The sequence below is a fragment of the Rattus norvegicus genome, chromosome 19, assembly GCF_036323735.1.
Source record: "Rattus norvegicus strain BN/NHsdMcwi chromosome 19, GRCr8, whole genome shotgun sequence".
NCBI classification, from domain to species: domain Eukaryota; kingdom Metazoa; phylum Chordata; class Mammalia; order Rodentia; family Muridae; genus Rattus; species Rattus norvegicus.
Genome location: NC_086037.1, coordinates 42,753,630 through 42,779,646, shown reverse-complemented (window position 1 = coordinate 42,779,646; position 26,017 = coordinate 42,753,630).

Here is a 26,017-nt window from a genome sequence, read left to right as displayed (position 1 = left end):
CAAGTGAAGGAATTGAACTAAACCAATCAGGATTTAAAATGGAGATATAAACAGTAAAGAAAGCACAACCCTGGAGATAGAAAACCTAGGAAAGATATCAGGAGTCATAGATGCAAGCATAATCAACAGAATACAAGAGATAGAAGAGAGAAGGCAGAAGATACCATAGAAAACATCAGCACAACCTTCAAAAATAATGTAAAATGCAAAAAGGTCCTAACCCAAAACATCCAGGAAATCTAGGACACAATGAGAAGATCAAACCTAAGGATAATAGGTATAGAAGAGAATGAAGACTCCCAACTTAAAGGGCCACTAAATATTGTCAACAAAATTATAGAAGAAAATTTCCCTAACCTGAAGAAAGAGATGCCCATAAACATAAAAGAAGCCTACAGAACTCCAAATAGATTGGACCAGAAAAGAAATTCCTCCTGTCAATAGTCAAAACACCAAATGCACAAAACAAAGAAAGAATATTAAAGGCAGTAAGGGAAAAAACTCAAGTAACATATAAAGACAGACTTATCACAATTGCACCAGACTTCTCACCAGAGCCTGTGAAAGCCAGAAGATCCTGGACAGATGTCATACAGACCCTAAGAGAACACAAATGCCAACCCAAGCTACTATATTCAGCAAAACTCTCAATTAACATAGATGGAGAAAGTAAGATATTCCATCACAAAACCAAATTTACACAATACCATTCTACAAATTCAGCCCTACAAAGGATAATAGATGGAAAACTCCAGCACAAGGAAGGAAACTACACCCTAGAAAAGGCCAGAAATTAATCACCTTGCAATGAAACCAAAAGAAGGGAGACACACCTCTAACAACAAAAATAATAGGAAACAAATATCACTATTCCTTAATGTCTCTTAACATCAGTGGACTCAATTCCCCAATATAAAGACATAGACTAACAGACTGGATATGTAAAGAGGATCCAGAATTTTGCTGCATACAGGATACTCATCTCAGAAACAAAGACAGACACTACCTCAGAGTAAAAGGCTAGAAAACCACTTTCCAAACAAATGGTTTGAATAAATCAAAAGTTATCAAAAAAGATAAGGAAGGACACTTCATATTCGTCAAAGGAAACATCCACCAAGATGATCTCTCCATCTTTAATATCTATGCTCTAAATGCAAGAGCACCTACATTCATAAAAGAAACCTTACTAAAGCTCGAAGCAAACATTATACTTCACACAATAAGAGCAGGAGATTGCAACACCCCACTGTCCTCAATGGACAGATCATGGAAACAGAAAATAAAAAGAGACACAGTGAAACTAATAAAGTTATGAACCAAATGGATTTAACAGATATTTATAGAACACTTCACCCTAAAACAAAAGAATATACCTTCTTCTCAGCATCTCATGGAACTTCTCCAAAATTGACCATAAAATCTGTTACAAAATGGACCTCAACAGATACAAGGAGATTAAAATAAACCCATGAATCATATCAGATCACCACGGAATAAGGCTGGTCTTCAATAGCAAAATAAAAAAATAAATAAATAAATAAAAAAGAAGAAGACAGAAAGCCCACATATACTTGAAAGCTGGACAATACTCAATGATAACTTGGTCAAAGAAGAAATAAAAGAAATAATTAAAGACTTTTTAGAATTTAATGAAAATGAAGGCACAATATACCCAAACTTATAGGACTCAATGAAAGCAGTGCTAAGAGGAAACCTCATAGCTCTGAGTGCCTCCAAAAAGAAATAGGAGAGAGCATACACTAGCAACCTGACAGCACACCTGAAAGCTCCAGAAGAAAAAGAAGCAAATTCACCCAAGAGGAGTAGAAGGCAGGAAATAATCAAACTCAGGGCTGAAATCAACCAAGTAGAAACAAAAAGGACTATATAAAGAATCAACAAAACTAGGAGGTGGTTCTTTGAGAAAATCAACAAGATAGATGATCCCTTAGCCAGAATAACCAGAGGGCACAGAGAGTGTATCCAAATTAACAAAATCAGAAATGAAAAGGGAGATATAACAACAGAATCTGAGGAAATTAAAAATATCATCAGATCCTACTACAAAAGCTTATATTCAACAAAACGGGCAAATCTGGAGAAAATGGACAAATTTCTAGACAAATAACAGGTACCAAAGTTAAATCAGGATCAGATAAAACATCTAAACAATCCCATAACTCCTAAAGAAATAGAATCAGTTATTAAAAGTCTCCCAACCAAAAAGAGCCAAGGACCAGAAGGGTTTAGAGCAGAATTCTATAAGACCTTCATAGAAGACCTCATACCAACACTGTCCAAATTATTCCACAAAATAGAAACAGAAGGAGCACTACCAAATTCCTTCTATGAAGCTACAATTATGCTTATATCTAAATCACACAAAGACCCAACAAAGAAAGAGAACTTCAGAGCAATTTCCCTTATGAATATCGACACAGAAATATTCAATAAAATTGTTGCAAACCGAATCCAAGAACACATCAAAACCATCATCCATCATGAACAAGTAGGCTTCATCCCAGGGATGCAGGGATGGTTTAATATATGGAAATTCATCAACATAATCCACTATGTAAACAAACTCAAAGAAAAAAAATACACGATCATTTCATTAGATGCTGAGAAAGTATTTGACAAAATTCAACACCCCTTCATGATAAAAGTTCTGGAAACATCAGCAATTCAAGGTCCATACCTAAACATAGTAAAAGCAATATACAGCAAACCAGTAACCAACATTAAACTAAATGGAGAGAAACTAGAAGCAACCCCACTAAAATCAAGGACTAGACAAGGCTGCCCACTCTCTCCCTACCTATTCAATATAGTACTTGAAGTCCTAGCCAGAGCAATCAGACAACAAAAGGAGGTCAAAGGATACAAATTGGAAAGGAAGAAGTCAAAATATCACTATTTGCAGGTGACATGATAGTATACTTAAGTGACCCCAAAAGTTTCACCAGAGAACTACTAAGCCTGATAAACAACTTCAGCAAAGTGGCTGGGTATAAAATTAACCCAAACAAATCAGTAGCCTTCCTCTACTCGAAGGATAAACAGGCTGAGAAAGAAATTAGGGCAATGACACCCTTCACAACAATAGTCACAAATAACATAAAATGCCCTGGTGTGACTCTACCCAAGCAAGTGAAAGATCTGTAAGACAAGAACTTCAAGTCTCTGAAGAAAGAAGTTGAAGAAGATCTCAGGAGATAGAAAGACTTCCCATGTCCATGGACTGGCAGGATTAATATAGGAAAAATGGACATTTTGTCAAAAGCAATCTACAGATTCAATGCAATCCACATCACAATTCCCAGCCAATTCTTCATAGAGTTAGAAAGAGCAATTAAAAAATTCATTTGGAATAACAAAAAACCCAGGATAGGGAAAACTATCTTCAACAACAAAAGAATTTCTGGGGAATCACTACCCATGAAACTCAAGCAGTATTACAGAGCAATAGTGATAAAAACTGTATGGTATGGGCTTTCCCCATGTTACTCTTTAAGAACCCTGGACAGTCTCCTGTAGGATATATTCTGCATGGCTTCAAACTGATATCACAGATGATGCAAAAACAAATTGACCTTTGATCTCTGGTGACTCCGGGGTTTCTAATTATATTTAGCTAACTATTTCACAGTATTTTCAGCTTATGCATTTCTGTACTGGGGCAATTTAACCAGTGTGCATAATTTAAAAGGAGTTCAAGTTCATTGGTTGTTCTTATTAGGTGGAACTGTGACCGAAAGGAGACAGGGCTTCATTAAAAACCTAAAATAGTATAACTATTTAATGAATTATGGTTACCTGATACAATATATGCTTCTAACGTGTTTATAATAATGACCATTCCATCTATGAAGTAAAGATAGTTTACTTAATATCTATTTATTTTTCTGTTTCTCTATCATCCCTGATAGACCTTTGAGGAGGATCTCATGAGCATATGTAAACATAAAAATTTAGAGTTGATTTTATTATTATTATAATTCACCTGGTTAGTGGATAAAACCAAATAAAAAATTAAAGCATGTTAAGTAGCTACACAGGGCATAGCTTATATCACTAATTTCCTGCCAAATATTTGTAATGACTTTTTATGTTAATCTAATTGGTTTTGAATTTTAAGAAAGCTAAGTCCTAACACATTCAAAGGACCTCTAATAGAGAGCAGGCCTCATTTAGGACTTCATTGTGCATATTTGATTATTTCCCTCCATTGAAGTAGTTAATAGGCTTCACCGGACTTAATAAAGAATGTTAAGTCTATGAAATGTTGGATTTTCGACAAATATTCCCTCCGTTTAAACTGTGGAGAATAGATAATCACATAAATGCCATTCCAGCCCTTTCGACAGCCTGGATTACCCCACACTCCTGCTCTATGCAAAGCATCTTTAATTATTTCCATAAAAGGCTATTAATACAAATCATCTCACACCTTTTGCCAAGTTTTTTTCTAAGAAGGGAAAATAGTAAATCATAGATTTAAAAGTGGGTTCAATGTTGCATTGTTAAGGGAGCCAGAAAGCTAGAGCCTCGTTGATAGGAAATGATCTCCTACCAGAAGGCCGCAGCAGGCAAATGTGCAGTGTAACTGATGTGTACTAAGCATTCGTGTGAAATGTCAAAGAAGACAGCATGTTCCCCTTAATAAGCTCCCTTTCTTATGGGCAACATTTAATTATCTAACTGAGCTATCTGAAGAGGCAGCGTGTCAGAGTCTACGTTGGTTGTATGGAAAATGAGGGAAATAGGCAAATAACTGTAATTTTGAAAATGTGTCATGCACTGGCTGTTTCAAAGTCTATTTTAAAGGCCAAAGTAATTGGGAGGATTCACTGGAAATGAGTCCCATACGCAGGTGGCTGCAAGGAAGATTCAGCTGCAATTACAGAGGGATGAACACGTAGCTCATTCAATCATTATTTAAATGCTGAGTCCTCGATTTCGTGGTCACTCTCGGTTCCTAGTTACTACTTGATATCAAGAATGTGATAGGTTTAACAGTTGCCATTACAAAATTCTATTTGATCAGTAGGAAGAAGCTTAATCAGTCCAAAGAAGTCATTTTCTTCTAAATGGGTCACAAGCTCATGAGGCCACGTGGAACATTGGAAAGCATTTTCTTCTTCAAGAGTGGTAATGCAATTTTATTTGATTTACATATTTAATACATGTTTTATTTCATATATTTTAATCAAAGTATAATTACATCAATTTGCCCTCTTCCCTTTCCTCTACTCAACCCATGCCATCTTCCCTCTTCCTCTTGGGTTCAATGACAACCTTTTCTTTCAAATTGGTGGCATTTTCTTTTTTGCTTTCATGGTTACATATGTACAGAGAGATAGGACATGATGTGATTATCCCTCAAATTTTATGTGTACAAACAACAAAAAGGGACTTATTGGGTCATGTTTCTACATTTGTACACCATCCATGTTTTACTGACTTCTTTTTTTTTTCTTTTTCTTTTTTTTTCGGAGCTGGGGACCGAACCCAGGGCCTTGCGCTTGCTAGGCAAGCTCTCTACCGCTGAGCTAAATCCCCAGCCCCTACTGACTTCTTTTTAAACTTGTGTACAATGATTAATATCTATACCAGTTATCTTAAAGAGAATGAAAAATGGCACGTATTGGTCAGTATAGTTTAAATAAACAAATACCAAGACCAGGAGTAGATTTCTGACACCAGAGATAGAGGAAATACATCAAATTAAAAGAATGTCGGAGGAAATTTCAAAACAATATGCCACTAATTGATGGGAAAAGAAGGCTGTGGACTGTGATTTGATTCCTGTGGAGAAGAGACGTTATTTTCCATTCCTTCCTTAGTGGGCCCATGCTGGAAACTGAGCAGGTGAGTGGAAGGGCCTTGTCTTTGAGAGGAAGAGCTGAACGGTAGCAGAATATTCTTGCATTGATCACATCTGAAGAGCTTTTGCAACACTTGAAAATGCAAAAACATTTCTAACATCACATATAAAAGACATAGATATTAGAAAAAATAAAGCAAAGAATGTCCAGTTTTGTTTTCTTATGCAACTTGTATCCACTGGTTGCTTATCAGAATGAGTTGGACTAGAGTTTTTTTTCATGTTATGTGTATTAAAATATTCTTAGATTGCATGGAGTGGGTCCTAGCACTCTGGAGTCAAAAGCAAGAAGATCACTAATTTGAGACTAACCTTGTCTGCATAATTAACTCCTATTTCAAAAATCTCTGTATATATATATATTTATACATGTATATATATATTTATATATGTATATATGTATATGTATATATATGTATATATTATATATATTACATATAGTGCATATGTATGTGTACACACATATATATGTATATATAGTGTATATGCACGTGTGTATATCATATCTGATGCATGTCAATGTGTTAAGATTTTAAATACTTAATAGTATCACAATTTCATTCAACTTTTCATCCATTTGATCACAATTGTATTAGAGAAGAGCTATGCTTATTCTTTATTTATTATATGATAAATACAATAATAGATCATTGCTACCTATTTGAGCCTGGAATCTTGCTGGATTACCCAGGCTGTTATTGAACCCAGGAACTTCTTGTTCACATCTCAGTCTTTCAAGCACTGAGGTTGTCAGCATGCTTCGCTACACGGAGCTTTCTTTCAATGTTTTCACTTGAAAACTTTCTAATTCAAACTACTGACCATTTAAGATTGGGTTATTTATCTTGCTTTTTCTTTTGAGAACTGTAAATTCATTATATAGTTTGCCTATCAGGCCTTGTCAGAAAGAGTTTCCAAATATTTCTCTTACCCTTAACTCTCAATGGTTTCATTTGCTGTGTAAATCTTTCTAGCTTAGTGCAATCACATTTGTCTGTTTTTAATTTTTCTTCTTGTGCTTTTGAAAGCTTGTCCAACAGACCCGTGGCTCCAGCTGCATACGTAGCAGAGGATGGCCTTGTTTGGCACCAATAGGAGGAGAAGCCCTTGGTCCTGCCAAAGCTGAACCACCCCACCCCACCCCCAGTGTAGGGGAATGTCAGGGTAGGGAGGGGGGAAGGGGGGATGGCTGGGGAGGGGCAACACCCTTATAGAAAAAGGGAGGGGGTGGGATAGGGGGATTATGGATGGGAAACAGGAAAGGGAATAACATTTGAAATGTAAATAAAAAATATCCAATTAAAAATACATTTAAAAGGTGTAGCCTGAGGCTATATATACATACTTTAAATACAATAAATATTTATGCTTTAAGTTCAGTATAAAAAACAAAAAGTTTGTCCAAAACTCCTTGTCTACTATGATGCCCTGAAATACTTCCCCATTTTCCTTCAAGCAGTTTCTTAAAGTCATGTCTTGCACATTGACCTTTAATGTAGTATGCGTTGGTTTTTATAACTGGGAAGAGGGAGGAGTCTCATCCTTTTACATAGGAATATCCAGCCTTTTCAGTGCCGTTTTGAAACAGTGGTTCTTTCTCCAATATGTTTTTTATACTTTTGTCAGAAATAATCTGACTCTAGGTGAGAGGGTTACCTCTACTCTCTGTCTCTACTTTTATTGGTTTGTGTGGTATTTCTTTATGCCAGTACCATGATGCTTTGTCTAGCTACTACAGCTTTATAGAATATTATCAGAAGAGAAAGCTGCTTTAACTTCATCAGGTGACACTAACTAGACTCATCTTCAAGGAGAAAACCACAAGTGAGTGATCGTCTGCCTCAAATTGGCCCAGCCACCTGTAGGGAGTACTATCCCTGGGCAGCAGGCTCAGAAAGCAATGGAGAGCAAGTCAGTCAGCAGGATTCTTCTGTGGTCTCTGTTTCAGCTCCAATCTCCAGGTTCCCATTTCGAGTTACTCCCCCGGCTTCAATTGATGAAGGGAGGTACTCTGTAAAGGAAAATGAGCCTTTCTCCCTGAGTTGCTTTGGGCCATGGTGTTTTATCATACAAGAAAGAAACAACTAAGGCAGGTAATAAACTTCTGATGTTTTTGTCAAGATGACTTGTCGGTGCCCCAGAATGACTTGTCGGTACCGAGAATCGGGCGAAAGCCTTCGGGATTAAGGAAACACACACACACACACACACACACACACACACACACACACACACACACACACACACACACACACACAGGTTATTCGTGTCAAGCCAGAAGAGGAAGAGACACCTGTAGCTTTATTCACCATTTATATACCCCAAATTCACCGGGTAGAAAATATCTGGGAAGCACAGTGGGAAACCCTGGCTCATGACTTCGGTAACAAAAAGAATGTAGAAATCCAGGAAGACCAGCCTAAATCTCAAGGACAAAGGCCGAGTAGTCAAAAGGCAGGAGCGAATTGACCACCGCCCAGGTATGGCCCAGGTGTGTCGCTTCCACATGCGTCAGCCGGGCTCAGCAGGGGTCAAACCCTGCAAGAGACCCAGAAGGGTCTGACAAGGGGGGTGAAACATTGCAGGGGACCCAGGAGGCTCTGACAATGACTTTACCTATTTTGGATTTTATGGAACTCCATATAACTTTTATGTTTTTTTTTCTTCTAGAAATAGGATGACTGACATTAGTATTTCTGTAGGGATGACACTGAACCCACAAATTGCCTTGGGTAGTGTGAACACATTAATAACATTGATTGTTCTTCTGTAAACATGGGGTGTCTGTCCACATCTTTTCTGTTTCCCACAATTTCTTTCATCAATGTTTTATAGCTTGCATTGAAATAGCTTTTAGCTACTTGATTAAATTTATTTCTGCCTATTTTGTTTTGTTTATTTTATAGCTAGCATAAATGGAATTCTCTGATTTTCAGATGATTACATTTTACATATAACATTACTGATCTTTCGTGTTGATTTTGTTTTTTGAAAGCATGCTGAATTGATTTATTCGGTCAAATAGGTTTTGGTGGAATCTTTAGAGTATCTATATACCAGACATCATTAAGAACCAAACATTGTGAATGCCCTCCTTTCTAGGAGGGCTGATCTTTCTCATCTCAGTTCTGCAGTGAGGACAGTGGATACTATGTCGGGTAAGTGCTGACACTGGACATCAGTATTATCCAGATCCTGTTAGAAAGCATATAAACGAGTCACATTCTATGTTGTCTCAAAAGGTTATATTTAGGGACAAATATTAGATACAAATACATATATGCCTGTAGTAGCAATTAGTGAAAAAGAGAGGCCAAAAATTGAATAGAGAGAAGTATGGAGGTTTTGAAGGCAGCACAAAATAAAAAAGGAAACCACAGGAAGAAATGCTGTAATTAAATTAATATCTAAATCTAAAGATTTTAGGTGTCATCTGTTTCTTTAGCATGCCTTTTATACCTAACTTGAATTGTGTTAGAGCCTTTATAAAGTATTTATAAGTTGCCCTTCACATATCCCTGGTTTTTGATCTTCATTGCGTTGTCCTGGTTCACCATCCTTACTTTTGTTTTTCCTTTGTTTTGTTTTTGAAGTATTTGCATCTATGTTCAATGAGGTTGTTGTCCAGGAACTTCTTTTTGATGGTATTTTCACTGGGCTTTGGCATCAGCATTTGGGAAGAATTACTTCCTCACATTTTAGGCATAGCTGGCAATACTGTTTTTACCAATAAGTGTTTGATAAAATTCAGTCAGCAAACAAACTGGATCAATAACAGTTTTACTGACTTGGATCAGTAACATAGTATTACTGATAAAACTATTGTGAATCATTGTTGTGTTTAGGTTTTCTCTTTCCTCTAACTCAACCTTAGGCAGGTAAACACATATCCAGGAATGTTTCTTTTTCTTGTAGAATATTGGACATTTGATATGAAGTTGTTCCTAATAATCTTTAATGATTATTAATGTAGTAATCTATTGTTGTGTTAGTTGTAATGCTTTCCATTTTAAACTGATTCGATTTACCAATTTTGCTCATCATTTCGAACATCCAGTTTGTGCTCATTAGAAAGTGTAGAGAAGGAGACCTTTGCAGCTACTGGGGGAAGTGTAGATGAGTAGAGTCAATTCTTCATGGAAGCAAGCTAGGGTTTGCTCAGAAGCTGGAGGAATCACCACATGATCATGTAGTCATGAAGTACATAGATTGTGTGAGTGAAAGGTATTGTAGGGTGGAATAAACCTTGTATTCAATTCTAGCTCTTCTTTTAGAAAATAGAATTATAGTAATGATACCTAATATTAGAGATTAATCTTAGCCTGCCTATCTACACAGTAGACAGAACCTATACCCAAATTACCTCCCTGTAGGAAAGACACTAAGCCTCTTCCCATTAAATCAATAACAGTAGTAAATTCTCATTAGTAAATACAAGTAGAAAATAATTCAAATCCTAGGTTATAATTAAAAAATACCTAAGAGAAGTTAAATTATACTCAAAGCAAACATTGCACTTTTCTGTCTCATTTCAATATTAAAATATTATTCTAACATTTATCCTGCAACTATCTTGTTTTTCTCATGCTTCATCTAGGTGACAGAATAATGATGCTCAAAAGAATGCTTGCCAATTCCATTATTTGTACTGTGTCTGGGTCATGCTTAATAAGCAGTGAGGTGTGGCCCGTGGAATAAGGAGATCTAAACAGAAAGAAGCAAAGACCTTAGTGGTGGGAAGGGCATTTAGATCCAGGAAACTTTGGTTTCTGTGAAGGGTTGACATTTCCATTTAAATGAAATACAATTTAGTTGCTGTATCCTGATTTAGAACCTGTAAGCATTAACTTACAATAAATAGTACATCCATCGTCCACCAAACTATTTATTAATTATAGCTTATTAACTTCATACTCATTAATTTAGAATTAATTTTATACAATGAAATGAATTTAGAAGGAAAATACAAACAGAAGCATGTAGGTGTTTGTATGTGCACACATGTCTTTAAATTGGTCAATGCCCAGCAACATTTGAAAAGGAGATGGACCAAAGTTTAAAGATAAACTGCAAAAGAAATGATCAAATGTCGGAGGCAGCTTTACACCCTGGTGTCTAGGGGGCACTTAGGTACTGGTGTTTCATAGAGATTTTGCTATGCTCAATAGATTTTTACTTGGGCATAATTGGCTTTATACAACTATCCCCATAAATGGTGCTTCAGACCTAGACATTGGGTAACTTTTACTTTTTCATAGGACGGCAACTTATTCTTCTGACCCCAGGTGACTTTCAGTGGAGGACCAAAGCCAGCACATATGGCCTCAGAGTACATACTGCAACAGTTTGACCTTGAGTTGTGTGAGCCAAGGGCCTCAGCAAAGGCAGCTTCGCTGGCAGGTGTGAGGCCTCAGGCTGCAGGCTGTGGCAGTTTATTACCATGCGGGAACAGTCTGGCCCGGTGTCACTTGCTACAAAAGTAGGGTTCTGACTCGCAGTGCAGACAGCCCCGTTACACCCGAGCCACAGACAGTAGGGAGCTTCTCAGTTCTCTTGCTGAATGTTGCGGTAGGTATCCATCTTCCCACCTTTAGAACACAGACTCAAACCGTTGCTAGAAAAGTGTAGCAGAATGTCAGTGTGCTCTCTAAAACAGTGGTTAGCATAGCTGGGCATGTGGCTATCACAGTGCTTAAGAAACTTATGGGATGGAAAAGATAGTAGTCATGCACCTTGGAGAGGCACGCAGGAGCACAACATGGACTCTCACTGAAAACTGTCTGGCTCAGCCCCTGCCTTCTCTACCAATCCCTGCTGCCATGCCTTTAGATCAGCCTTAGCCCAGCTGTCTCCATAAGGCCATTTCCTGCTGTTTCCAAGGTGAATGCTCTTATGGATAGCAGGGTATTTTTAGACAATAGTTGTTCCATTTCAAGAATTTCATGCCGCTGTATAAGTGCCTGCTCAAAGAATATCTTAGTCAGTACTATTTTACAGAAACAGTCTCTGGGACTGAAATGCTCGCAGGGAAATGGGAGTCAAGAGGTTTAGAATAGGATGGGGGAAGAAAGAAAATATTCTGAGCTCCTGGTGAGGAGGCTGCTGCCAACACAAAGATAAAAACATTGCTTCCATTCGGCCCTTCCTCAGAAAAGATGGTGCAGTGAAAGAGATGCATGAAGGGCATCTGGACTCCTGTCCTCCCCCACAAGTGATGGTTGATTTTCATGGTCAGTCTCGTTGCCTTTAGAATCACCTATGTGATACATAGCTGGATAGCTTTGTGAGGGTATTTTTAGACAGGCTTTATTGAGTATTGAGGAATCATCAGAAATCTGAGTTTCAGCATCTCATGGGGTCCCAGATTAAGCAAAGGAAAAGAATAGAAAGCAGGCCAAGCCCCAACATTCATCTGTCTGACACTATCACTGTCAATCCTTCCACCACGATGAACTGACATGTCCATTCTGAGGGCCATCGTAAAGTTAAAAAGTGATATGTTAGTTATGGGCATAAAGTTGGGTGGCTGAGGAGGTAGGAAGGACCTGTGAGGAGTTGGGGAGGGGGAGCAAAAGATTAAAATATATGGTATAAAAAATTTTAAATAGAAAAATCTTAAAAATTCAAATAAATGAAAGTGATGCATTAGGTGTCAAGTCAAGAAGAAGGACTCAATCTTCATCATCAAATTGCCTTCATTTAAAAATCTAAGACTCATAACTCTGGGCAAGTATGTGAGGGAGTTTTTCAGAGAGGCTTAATTGGGAACAAGATGTACCTGAATGAGGGTGGTACTAACCCATGAGCTGAGGTTCTCAAATAAATAAAAAGAGAAAAGAAAAGACGCTGAGCACTTGGATTCATTTCTCTATGTTTTCTGCTCATAAAGACAATATCATCAGCAGCCATTACTCTTTCTTCCCATGCCTTCCAAACATATTGGACCACACCCCCTCAAACCATAAGCAAATCCTTCCCTCCTTAAAGTATTTTCCCAAGTATTGTGATAGAGTAACTAGCAAAATAGCCAACACAGCGATGTATGTGGTTATACATGGAGATAAAAATGTAGCTTGGCTAGAACTTCCCTAACAATTATCATAGCAGATTGTGCATTCCAGGAAGGTATCTAGTTTGGCTTGCAAAGCAGCTAAACTGAAATGAAGACTTGTAGTATTTCCTATGTGCCTTTCCTCCTCAGAAAGCAGTATGGCATCATTTGACCCCAGTACCTGCTGAGATTGGGCTGTGGTGTGGAGAGTATAGATTACTGCTGAGGATAGTAAGGTTTCCCTTAGTCCCAGCTTTGGTGGGAAGAGGGGTAGAGATGTTTTTGAGTTTCAGCGTCCTGTTGGAATAATTTGGGCCAGGGGTTGAAAGATGGCTTAGTGGTTAAAGTTACTCAGTGATTAAAATCATGTACTGTTTTCCCAGAAGAACTAACTTCTTCATACCTGAAGCACCCAGCAGTGGCAGGTGATGACATAAGACATTGCTAGATCCCTGGGAGGAGCCTAGTGGAATTTCCTGTAAGAGAACGCCAGCTACACCACCCTAGGTCATACACCCAAAGGAGACTTTATCCTGCCATAAGTACACTTGTTCAAGCATGTTCATTTCTGTTCTATTCATAAAAACCAGGAATTAGAAACAACCTAGATGTCCCTCAACTGAAGAATGGATAAAGAAATTATGGTCCATTTCCTCAATGGAGTAAGACTTGGCTACTAAAATACTGCTGTGAAATTTGGAGGCAAATGGTGGGAAAACAAATCATCCTAAATGGGGTAACCTAGACCCAGAAAGAAAAACATAGTATATTTTCACATATGTGGATATTAGCTATTAAATACATGATAATCAAGCTACAATCCATAGACCCAGATGGGTCAGGTATAAAGAAAATGATCAAGGGGACATATGAATCTGCCTAAAGGCAAAAATAGAACCTATTTTATAGGTAGACTTGAGGCAAGAAAACAGGAATGAAGGATTAAGAGGAGAAATGGGATTGAGGGAGGAAATATGGGGAAAGACAGGTAGAATTGAGAGGCACTTGACGGGTATATGGAAATGTAGTGTGGTGGAAACTTCCTAAAATTTATGAAAGTGATCCTAATGAAGTCTCCACATATTGAGGGAGAATGGAAACCCAACTGATCATCTCTTATCACACACATACACACACACACACACACACACACACACACACACACACATATACATATACATATACATACATACACACACACACACACACACACATATATATATATATATATATATATATATATATATATATATATATATATATATATATATATATCTCCAGTACTAGGACTAGATTACATCCAATTGACTTGTTGGCCAAAGTGGTCTTACAAAAATTCCCCCCAACAACCCAGCCTATTGCAAGACAATAGATTGCTCTCTGCAAACTGACAGCAGGAACCCATTCCTGAAAACAATACCAACACAACACTGAACACAGAAAAGTCAGGCTGATACCTAGAGAAAACTTCATCCTACATTTTAGTGTCTTTAGTATGGGAAGGTACTCTGTAGACTACTAAAGAGAAACATAAACATCAAACCAGTCACAAAACATTTTATTTCTAATCTACCTTGCCTGCAAAGTGTGCTAGGATAATGGTGGCACAAAACTTCTGTTAGTGACCAACCAATATCTGATTTGACAGAAGGCTCACTCCGCTAGATGAATCTCATACACGATACTGTTTGGGTAACCAAGAGTCAGAGACTAAATAGCAGAGATATCTGGGGTAAAAGCAAGCATTACTGGTCTAAAAGAGTTAACAAGGAGATGACTCTTCATGATATTCTGCTCTACTCATGGACCAATGCCTTATTCAGAAGCATAGAGAAGCTTCCTCCTGTAGCAGATGGGAACAAATATGGAGATCTACAGCCAGACATTACACAGACACAGACACAGACACAAACACACACACACACACACACACACACAGACACAGACACACAGACACAGACACACACACATACACACAAAGAGAGAGAGATAGAGGGGGCAGGGAGGGAGAGAGGGAGAGAGGGAGGGAGGGGAAGAGGGAGGGAGAGGGAGAGGGAGAGGGAGAGGGAAAGGGAGAGGGAGAGGGAGAGGGAGAGGGAGAGGGAGAGGGAGAGGGAGAGGGAGAGGGAGAGGGAGAGGGAGAGGGAGAATAGAACACACAGTTTAAATGGATTCTCTCCATCAACTCTCTCCACTCAGCTCAGGGAGCTCTTCAGAAGAGGAAGCAGAGTGCAAGAGTGAAATGAAGGAAGATACCTGGAGTTCAAGGCCCTCTGAGTCAACTGAGCAAAGCTCATCTGAACTCATCTGAACTCAGAGACAGAAGCAGCAAGTACAGGACCTACATGGGTCTGCACCAGGTCCATTGTGTGTATACTATAGCTTTTAGTGTATTAACTTCATGAGATGCTCGAGTGTGTGAATGAGTTGGTCTCTGTTTCTCCTGCCTTCTTGGAACATTTATATTCTGTTCATTAGCCTCGTCCAATGCTTCAATGTGACGATCTTTGTTTTAGCTTATTGTATTTTATTTTGTTGTATTTTGTTGTTATCTCTTGGAAGCCTGATCTTTTGTAATGATGACAGAAAGGGAGTGGATCTGTATAGGAGGGGAGGTGGGAAGGAGCAGGGAAGAGTAGAGGGAGGGGGAACTGTATGCAGGATATATTGTATAAGAAAAGTATCTAGTTTTAATAAAGGAGGAAAATGAATTAAACAAATAATTTCTGAGGGCCTAGAGGATATGCTATCTTCCTGGGATAAGGTTACTGAAATTCTCTTTACTCAGATGTGGCGAACTTCTCTATCTGAACCGAAGGGGATAATATATTAGTAAGGTCATTTGGAGTCCTACATATATATATATATATATATATATGTATATATATATATATATGTAAATAAATGATATATAGACTTATATGGTATATAAATGTATGCTAAAATATACCATGTGTACATACATGTGCAAATGTGTATGCATACATTGAGGTGCAGCATATGTACACTTACATACTTATATAAACCATATGCATACACATCCATGTATGTATCACACTAGTGTAAAACACCATTTTTTCTAGATTGTGGCATTGTTAGTGATATATTTCTGTTTTTTTGTTTTTGATTTTTGGCTTCTTTGTTGGTTAGGTTTCTCTCTGTGTGTCTCTGTCTCTGTCTCTGTCTCTCTCTCTCTTTCTCTCTCTCTCTCCTGGAGCTTACTCTGTAGACTAGGCTGGCCTTAAACTCACAGAGATCTGCCTGCTTCTACTTCCCCACTCCTGGAATTAAAGGCATGTGCCACCAGTGCCAGGCTTCTGACTTTTCTATATTTCCTTCTCGTGGTACTTTTGTAAGATAGAAAATATTCCAATGAGCAGAGCCATGGGGTCCTGCGGTTTATGTTCTGCTTCCACATCCTTCCCAGGTGTAGCTCTGTTTCAGTCACAAGATAACTTTAAAAAATACAAAGACCTCATTTAAATGTATTGATTGACTTATTTAACTTTGGTCACTGGGTATTTCTATGACCTATTTGGGAGTACACATCTCTCAATTTGGGGTTGACATCCTATGCACATAACAATTACCAAATAGCAAATTCCCAACTTTTCACTGATATCAAAAGTCCACCTGATAAAAAAATCTGTTTCCACGTAACTGAGTTACAAATCTTTGGACCAATTATAGAAGACGAGGGGACAACAACCCAATCAGATGCGAGCAATGAGGTCATTCCGTGGTTATGCAGTTCATCAAGAAGTTGATCATGTAAAACCTCAAATAAAATGACATTCCTTGTAACAACTGATAGAGTTAGACCAGCCTTGGGTGAACTACTTTTTCTGCAAGGTTGTTTAAAATCAAGGCCTGGCAAAGTGATTACGGATTCTCTTTGTAAGACTGTGATGTGTTTAATGCTTCCTCAGAGGAAGAAACAGCATTTCCTGCCCAATCAGCATCTCCTGTTACCTTGCCAGTTGGGAGGAGATTTAACACAGAATGAGGATGTGAAGTCTTTAGATTGTTTTTAGTACGCCAAGCACCAGAGCAGTGTACTCTCTCCCATCTCTGTGAGGCTCTCCCAGCAGCTGGCACCAGCCTGTGTGCACAGTTCTGATCCTGCCCAGAGACATTTTGATTCAATTGACCTAATAGGCCACTGAGCATCTCTGAAAAGCATTAGGATGAAAAAATACTTCTGAATACGATGACTCTGCGTTGCATTTCTCTTGTGAGATGGCTGCAACCTCCCCTTTAACTCCAGGTTTTCAGAATGCTCAAACGCAGGCAAGCATAAGCTAAGGGAGTATTATGAGTTGTAAGACTATGCTGTATAACTGTATAAATAGTACTTCAGAGTCCTTTTATAATTATGTAGCTCACAGAGGACATTCATCTGACAAGAGGGTATACTGACTCTTATGTCACAGCCGTTCAGGGCATCATTGTCCCCAGCTTCACCATATGCCATGGTGGGACAGAGATCTAGAACTTTGTCCTGATCTCTGCTCCTGGATTCTAGAGCCACCCTGGCATCGTAGCTTTGTGTGTCTTTTAATATTACTGACAGACCATTTCCCTAAGAGTGACTAGGTTTTATGTTCAACCCAGGAGCAGTAAAAGAGTTGATCGAGCTATGAGGACTGGGTTCTCCACTTTCTTTCCTACCTGTAAACCATGCTGGTAAAGTTACATTTCCTGTCGGTGGTGTGGGAGTGAGGGGAACCATCAGAGCAGTCATTTATATGAGGAAATATAAGTGAATTGTTGAGTAAAATACTGCTGTGGGGCGTTGAATACACCTATGGTGTTTAAGAAAACCTACTGCCTGAAAGAGCTTTTCTTGTTAAAATAACAATCATTTCTGTGCTGCTGATGAAAATTAAAGTCAAAATGTCCATATGAAGTAACTAAAAGAGAGAGGTTCACATTCATCTCAGATATACAGACATTGTCCAGGTATCTTCATAAGCTATGGATAACTTGTGGTGCCCCTTGCCAGTGCTTTAGTGCTCCCTCCACAAAGACTATTAACATGTACAACTTACATTAAAACTGATGGTAAACAGCATGCAACTTTCTATATGTCTGTGTAGGGGTACGGTCATGTGTGCATGTGGTTATGTGCACAACCACATTCAGATCACAGGAGGAGGCAGGTTTTCTGCTTACGTGTGACCCAGATAGTTCTTAAGAAGTGAAAGTATGGGGGGGAAAGAGAAAAAGAGCAACAGTAGGGACTCAGGGGACAGGAGAAGGCAATGCGGGTATTGAAGCCCATTTCAGGCATAAATATATGAAACTGTAAGGTTTCATTATACAGATATAAACAAACAATAGCGGTAAGAATATTAAAAAATGTTTGCACATTATTATTCTGCCACAGAACTTTTCCTGGATGTCCTTGCCAGGCTCTTGTCCTGTTCCAGTTGCTAAGGTAGAAAATCCTGCTTAATTTTTCAATATAATGAGACTCATTTGGCTTCCAGACAACCTCCAACTTGGCCTTCATTAACAAGGACAATGACATACTGGCCTCTGCTACTCTTTTTCTCTTCCATTTATTCAGAGCTCAAGTAGAGAAAGGAAATAAATGTATCCACTTATTGAAAGGGAGGAAGGGGCTAGCGACACAGTTCACTGGGTTAAATGCTTAGCACACAAGCGGGGGGACTTAGGTGTCAGGCCCACAGAACCCACAGAAACCCACAGAAAAAGGTGGGGTATGAGGCTTATACTTGTAATTCCAGAAAGGGACAGGGAGATCCCTGGACTCACTGGCCAGCTTAAGTGTCTGTGGTAGTTCTTGTTTCAATAATTCGTGGTGGGTGGTAAGGGAGGAATGGTGCTCGAGGTTAACTTCAAATCTGGAAGACATACACACACACACACACACACACACACAGATGAACGCAAACACATGCCATTATAAACACAAAAACTTAAGGAAAAGAAAATAGGCAATAATATTGCTTTAATATTCTGTAAATATTTTTATCTCTATTACTCTATTACTATATCTATCTGATATCTCCTTCTTCAAATAACCTAGAAACAACCTCTAGAGGGGTTGAAACAGATAATTAAGCCCAGCTTCTTCGCACATACCTGTAATGCCAGCATTCAACAGGATGAGGTAGGAGGATGAGTTTGAGCAAAGCCTGGAATAATTAAGGGATATCCTGTTTCAAGAAACCAAAGCCCAAAGTAAAACAAATGTATTCCATTAGTCATGATTATTTGCAATCAATGGATGTTGACTGGTTCTAGCATAATCCTCGAGTGGCTCAGGTAAATCCATCTGCTAGTCCTTTAACGGACAGTCTAGGTTGATTTTGAGCCCTGGTGCCTCAGGTAGGATAGTATTTGCAAAAAAGCACAGTGTATGAGAACTGACCATCGCAGGTGTAAGAGGCAAAGAAATTAAAGCAAAGGGGGAACAAATCCAGGCTTGCCCAGAAAACTGTCCAGTAGTTGCTTACAAACCAACATATGTATTCAGAGGAATTATGTAAAAAGAGGAAGGTCCCCACCAGCTATGGTGACTGGCGAGGGGTTACAGGCTACACTAGAAAGCCTGGTCTTTCATTGCTAAGGCATGGTGCTGGAGGCATTTTCAAAAATATGACCATGATGAGCTTGTCAGTAGTTGACACAACGTGATCGTGTGACCACTAATATCTCTCCTTCGAATGCCAGAGTTAGTTGGCAAGTGGGAACACAATGATGCTTAAGGTGATCGCTCATTTGAGGCTGTATCCTTCCGAGAAAGGATTGGTTAGATAACTCTCTTTCCATGTGTTCCTTCTACCTGACTATGTAGGTTCCCTTTGCACAGGAAGACTCAGGACTTTCATGACATATTACATCACTGCACATCATACAGATCTCATTAGGTTAGACTTCTCAATGATTACCGGATTCTCCAAGCATGTTGGACTTCTCCAGTGGTACATGGATTCCCCAAGCAAATGTGACTCAAGAGGTAACAATATAACATTTTTTTCATGACCTAGACTTAGAAGCCCTGAAGCATAAACATGATTTTGTGCTTCTGTGCAGACACAGGGTCAATTCAAATTCAGTATGTGAAGGGTTAATGTTGTCAACAAAATCCCAGGAGCCTCTGTACATTGAGAATGTGCATGGGAGTGTGGGGGATTAATCACTGCTCATTACATTGGAAACATAGATGTTTGCATAAGAAGCTTCGTTTATTTGAAGGCTTATTAAGGAAAAGTATAATTTGTTCACTTTAATTTTTAATGCTTGTCAGTGAAAGCAGAAATTTATCCATCAATCTTATTATAATTAAGTTCTGACTAAATACTGATTATGACTTCCTTGAACTTATCATAATTTGTTCAATAACTTTGAGTGCTTTCTTTTTATCATTTTAAAAAGTATCTGCTTTTTCTTGAGTATTTTTCTTTAATTATAAATCCTAAAGTCTAATTTTAAAATATAGTGCATAACATGTTTCTTCTGCCATGAGAAATATTTCAAAATATTAACCAATGGTATGGCCAAGAGGAAACACTGACAAACAATCCTGGAATAGTATAAAAATGCTAGTCTGTTGTGGGTCGTTGTTTATACTTTCTGCTCTGTCAAGAGTGGATTGTACTACTCAAACTAATAGAAGAAAAACCAGGGCAGCATCTCGAACACATGGGCACTGGAAAAAAATTTCCTGAACAAAACACCAATGGCTTATGCTCTAAGATCAAGAATCGACAAATGGGATATCATAAAACTGCAAAGCTTCTGTAAGACAAAGGACACTGTGGCTAGGACAAAACGGCAACCAACAGATTGGGAAAAGATCTTTACCAATCCTACAACAGATAGAGGCCTTATATCTAAAATATACAAAGAACTCAAGAAGTTAGACCGCAGGGAGACAAATAACCCTATTAAAAATGGGGTTCAGAACTAAACAAAGAATTCACAGCTGAGGAATGCCGAATGGCTGAGAAACACCTAAAGAAATGTTCAACATCTTTAGTCATAAGGGAAATGCAAATCAAAACAACCCTGAGATTTCACCTCACACCAGTGAGAATGGCTAAGATCAAAAACTCAGGTGACAACAAATGCTGGCAAGTATATGGAGAAAGAGGAACATTCCTCCATTGTTGGTGGGACTGCAGACTGGTACAACCATTCTGGAAATCAGTCTGGAGGTTCCTCAGAAAATTGGACATTGAACTGCCTGAGGATCCAGCTATACCTCTCTTGGGCATATACCCAAAAGATGCCCCAACATATAAAAAAGACACGTGCTCCACTATGTTCATCGCAGCCTTATTTATAATAGCCAGAAGCTGGAAAGAACCCAGATGCCCTTCAACAGAGGAATAGATACAGAAAATGTGGTACATCTACACAATGGAATATTACTCAGCTATCAAAAACAATGACTTTATGAAATTCGTAGGCAAATGGTTGGATCTGGAAAATATCATCCTGAGTGAGGTAACCCAATCACAGAGAAAGACACATGGTATGCACTCATTGATAAGTGGCTATTAGCCCAAATGCTTGAATTACCCTAGATGCCTAGAACAAATGAAACTCAAGACGGATGATGTCTTGCTTAACTCCTTCTTTAAAAGGGGAACAAGAATACCCTTGGCAGGGAAGAGAGAGGCAAAGATTAAAACAGAGACTGAAGGAACACCCATTCAGAGCCTGCCCCACATGTGGCCCATACATATACAGCCACCCAATTAGACAAGATGGATGAAGCAAAGAAGTGCAGACCGACAGGAGCCGGATGTAGATCGCTCCTGAGAGACACAGCCAGAATACAGCAAATACAGAGGCGAATACCAGCAGCAAACCACTGAACTGAGAACAGGACCCCCGTTGAAGGAATCAGAGAAAGAACTGGAAGAGCTTGAAGGGGCTCGAGACCCCATATGTACAACAATGCCAAGCAACCAGAGCTTCCAGGGACTAAGCCACTACCTAAAGACTATACATGGACTGACCCTGGACTCTGACCTCATAGGTAGCAATGAATATCCTAGTAAGAGCACCAGTGGAAGGGGAAGCCCTGGGTCCTGCTAAGACTGAACCCCCAGTGAACTAGATTGTTGTGGAGAGGGCGGCAAAAGGGGGAGGATGGGGAGGGGAATACCCATAAATAAGGGGAGGGGGGAGAGGGGAGGGGGATGTTTGCCCGGATACCGGGAAAGGGAATAACACTCGAAATGTAAATAAGAAATATTCATGTTAATAAAAAAAAAGAAAGAAAAAGAAAGAAAGAGTGGTTTGTACTCAGGGAACGTCAGGTAAAACTTTGATTGGTCAGATAAGGTGAGAGATAAGGTGAGAGCATGCGATTGGGCAGTGAAAGGAAAGGCAGACATAAAAGTTTTAGAGAGAGGAAAGAGGAGATGGAGAGACAGGAAGATGGAGAATGGAAGGAGATAGAAGGAGAAAAAGATGAACCAGCATCATGTGGCCCTCGGGGCCATAAGTATCATTTCATAGATGGGCAACAGGGCAGTAGAGGGTACGTTTGTCCACTGTAGGTGTACAGCTTGTATTTATATCAATCGAGTTTTGTGTACTTTGCGTGGGCATTTTGGGGTTGAAGATTTAGGAACTATGGAGACAACGTGTGAAGCAGAGGCTGAAGGAAAGGTCATCCAGACTGCACCACCCTGAGGATCCATCCCATAATAGATCCATACCAAACCCAGACACTACTGTGGCTGCCAAGAAGTGCTTACAGACAGGAGCCTGATATAGCTGTCTCCTGAGAGGCTCTTCCAGAGCATGACAAATAGAGGTGGATGCTCACAGCCAACCATTGGACTGAGCATAGGGACCCCAATGAAGGAGTTAATGAAAGGACTGAAGGAGCTGAAGAGGTTTGCAACCCTATAGAAAAAACATCAATATCAACCAACAAGACCCCCAGAGCTCTCAGGGACTAGAGCACCAACCTAAGAGTACACATGGAGGGACCCATGGCTCCAGCCCCATATGTAGCAGAGGATGGCCTTATTGGACATCAGTGGGAAGAGAGGCCCTTGGTCCTGGGAAGGCTCGATGCCCAGTGTAGGGTAACATCATAGCGGGGGGTGGGGGGTGGGCGGGCAGAAGTGGGGGGGGTAGGTGGGTGGGAGAACACCCTCATAGAAGCATGAGGAGGGAGGATGGGTTAGGGGTTTTTCCAGAGGGGAAACCAGGAAAGGGGATAACATTTGAAATGTAAATAAATAAAATATTCAATAAAAAATAAATAAATCTGGCTGGTATATTACAAGTCTCTAGTATAAGGGGAGCTAAGCCAGTGGTAGCTGGCTTTAGGCAGGCTAACCACAGGGGTGGCTGGCCTGGAAAGTAGAGGGGTTTGGCAGCCAGCTGGCAGCAGAAATCAGGACAAGATTGCTGACGCTGGCACCAAGCCAGTTCTGCGTGGATCAAGGGTTTTTGTTTTTTATATTTTTTAAATTAAAAAGCTACATTCTGCAAGAGTCAGGCTATTGTATGGCTTTTCTAGACAGACATAAAGAAATGTCTGTTCCCTTCATATAGGACAGAGACAGACCACAGAAATGCCTCCAAGATCAGCTCAGTGAGCCAGGAAGTTTATGTGCATCCCACTAAACACCTGGGTCGGAGGTTACATTCAGGAAAATGAATTGACAAGAAGGCAACCATGACGTTGAAGAGTCCTGTCACCATGTGAATGATGACTCCTAAAGCTGCATCCCTGGATTGCCACCTTCAGTCACCCTTGGCTAGTCTCTAGCAACCCCAAGTCCACAGCTGCAGAATTGGGGGTGGTGAATGAAATCTCAGGTGAGCATGCAGTGACCTAGCCTATCAGGCAGGAGTAATAAGAACTGCAGCACCCTCTCTGGGAAGATGCTAGAGTGGTGTCTGCTCCTGTTATACCCACGGGACACAGCCACATCACAAAATGGGCAAGTGGAAAAGCAATTTGAAGGGATGAGTGCACAGGACACCCTTCCATGAGAACGTGGGCTCCCTGAAGCCCAAGTCTGTCATGTGGGGTGGGTATTCCGAACAGAATTCAGTTTATGTGTAGAGACAAAAGGCAAGACTTTATGAAGCAGCTGGGGCTTAGTAAAAATGGAAAAGGTGAGTACTGCATTTTTAAGCATCAGAATTTTTTGCAAGAGTATATGTGTCATGGTGTTATGTAGAGAAACCAACGGACAAAGCATCACATATTGAGTAGCTTTTCACAAAGAAACACTTCCAGTTGTTTGAAGCATGTATTTCTGATTGATGTCTACCTCTTCTCCAAGCAGATATTAAGAGCCCTTGAATCTTAAGATTCTGTAAGCTTGATCATGGGGTTTTCAAGGTCACCACGTTGATCTGTACACAGCAATCAAAACAAGGAACTAAATGAAACAATGATGATCTTTTCCCAGCCAGGGATGAGATTGCCATGCAGACGTCAGTCACACTCTGTGAGACCGAGCTCAGGAGTTTGGCTGAAGAAAGCTGGGCCATGAGAAAAGAGCTAGCTGCATGCCTGCTAAGCAGAAGACAGGGTCCATGAGCACATGACCTATCTCTTCTGTATTTAGGAAGTAGAATTAGACCAAGGCTTGATGCCGAGTACTATCATATGTTGGAACCTAATACCCAATGGGATACAGGGAAGAGGAAATCCAACAGAATTCACTTAGTTATAAGGACTCAATACAGCAGTGAGAGGAGGGGGTGGAGAGAGGGAGAGAGGGAGAGAGGGAGAGAGGGAGAGAGGGAGAGAGGGAGAGAGGAAAGGGAACTTAACCAATACTTCCGCTCACCAAGTCTGATAAAGCCTTGACAATGGACTTCAGAGTCTCCAGAGGAATGAAGAAAAAAAAATCCTCAGGTAGTATGTCATAGTAGCCCTATACAATAGAACAAATAAAACCTTAATTTAATATCCTTATTCCTTACCACCCCTATCCTCGTGTGTGTGTGTGTGTGTGTGTGTGTGTGTGCGCGCGTGTGTGCACGCTCATGCACACATATTTGAATGCCACTACAAATGTCTGAAGTGGAAGTCAGAGAACAACTTGGGGTTGGTCTCTCCTCCTACCACGTGGGTCCCAGGAATCAGACTCATGTCCTTAGGTTTAGTTACAAGAGTCTTTACCTGCTGAGCAATCTTATTGACCTTGTTTCCTCCTCCTCTGCAAGCAAGAGTCCTCCTAGACTCATGGGAAGGTTGAATCAATAAGGAGACTTGCAGTCATTGGACCTAAGATTATAAATGCCATAAAGACATGCCATATTTATAAAATCTAACCTGGACTAGAATCACCTCAAAACTTCCGAGAAGAGTGTCAATGAATTTCCAGGACTACCTGGAAAGTTTAGGCTGAGTCAACAACGTCTTCTGAAATATAAGTGTGTATGATAGAGAGCACAGTATGGGAACATTGTCAGTAATGGAAACATTGTCAATGACCACAAATGGTTACTCAAGAGAGGCAGTGTGGTGTCACAGGCAAGTAGACATTGGTCAGTGCTGTCTCTCTTAAGGAAATTCTAGACTAATGTCTTGTGGAAACTTAAACTGCTCAACCCTGGTAGTCATCTCTTTGAAGGTGGACACACTTGGTAACTTTATACATTTACCTCACCTTGGCTTCTGGTAGTCACCTTGATGTAGTTATCAACAAGGGAAAGACAGGCATCACAGAAATCTTCCACTTCATTCCCTCAGCCTTCACAGTTTACTGTTTCTCTAGAGATTATCTTTTAATAGTGCCTACAGGTGCATCCTCCCTTCAAAGCCTAGAAACATTGTATCTTCATGTGTCAGGAAAATAATCTCCCTTTCAGTGGGGCTGAAAGCTGTACCCAGGAAGCACAAGAAATGTCAAAGCACCTGGAGTCGGATCAACTAGCATCTCCCATCTCAAAGTGTGGGAAGACATCGCTGAAAACCATTTCAACACATCTGCAGATCTGTGGATCCCGGAAATAAAACAGTGATCTAGAGAGTTCGGTGTGGGGCACCTAGACTCCAGCTGCTCGTTCCTTTATTCGTTGCTCATCTGATCCATTTCCAAGAAAGCGAT